Here is a 1,102-nt window from a genome sequence, read left to right on the forward strand (position 1 = left end):
GTGATGAAAGGAAGCCACCTGCAGGAATGATGACAGGCTGCTGAAAGTAGGGTTGGACGTTATGAAACCATAACATTAAGTGATTGCAGTGAAAAGAGCAAATCACTTTATGGATTATTGGTTATAAACTAATAATTGTCATAACAGAGCCGATTTGTTATTGTCTTCCCTTTTCACATGTGCTCCTCAGGCTTGTAGTTTTACTTAAGCTAACAACAACAAGCTAACATTTTTCTCTTTATACCTCCTAGCTTGCATGCTAACATTATTGATGCACTTGTCCCCAATTTTTTTATGCTCGTCAACATAATGATGTCATTTGTTTGTGCATCCACTGAGGATACAGTGAGTATCGCTCATTATTAGAACCAACATTAAAAGATAAACTTCCGTCTTCAACAAGCTTCTCCACCATTTCCTGGCTAGTGTTATAAAAAGATGATGGTTTGTGCAATTCGCACAGCCACAGAAGGAAAAGAGCAGTATCAACGAAAAATTTAGCATCTAAAGTTGTTTTCCTGGGGAGGGTGGTCTGGCACCAGGATGGTCAAGAATTTAGCAATTTAATGGCAGCGTTTTAGGAGAAAATCATGAGAGTAAACATAGTTTCAAAACCCTTTTCAGTGTTGTGTTTGTGAATTGTTGTGAGTCTCCGGTAACGATGAGCAGGCTCTTAACCTCCATCCCTGTCATCATCCTGCTTCTATCGAGCATTTTAATTGGCTGAGGCAGGCGCAGCGCTTCAACCCAGTCGTTTTCCCCCCACTGCCACATCCCAGAGCAAGACTAGTGTTCTTCACTAATTACCGCTGCTGTCTGCGATGATCTGTGACACAGCCAGCTCCCACAGAATTACCCTCGACTCTCCCATTTACAGTACCTGTCAATATCCTTCCTCATTTTCATACATCAGTAAGAAGTGTGTGTGAAGTAGAGCAAAGGATTGACCAAAAAAATGATGCCCTTTCAAGAGGTTCCTGCAAGACTAATGACTGTTAAAAAGCAATCAAGTGGTAGCAGCAGTCTGGGCAGTAGATCTCTGTATTTTATTGCTAACGCCCGGTTGCAGCACCTCTGCTGTTTAAATTATTGCTATGTAAAT

Source organism: Parambassis ranga, chromosome 18, assembly GCF_900634625.1.
Source record: "Parambassis ranga chromosome 18, fParRan2.1, whole genome shotgun sequence".
NCBI classification, from domain to species: domain Eukaryota; kingdom Metazoa; phylum Chordata; class Actinopteri; family Ambassidae; genus Parambassis; species Parambassis ranga.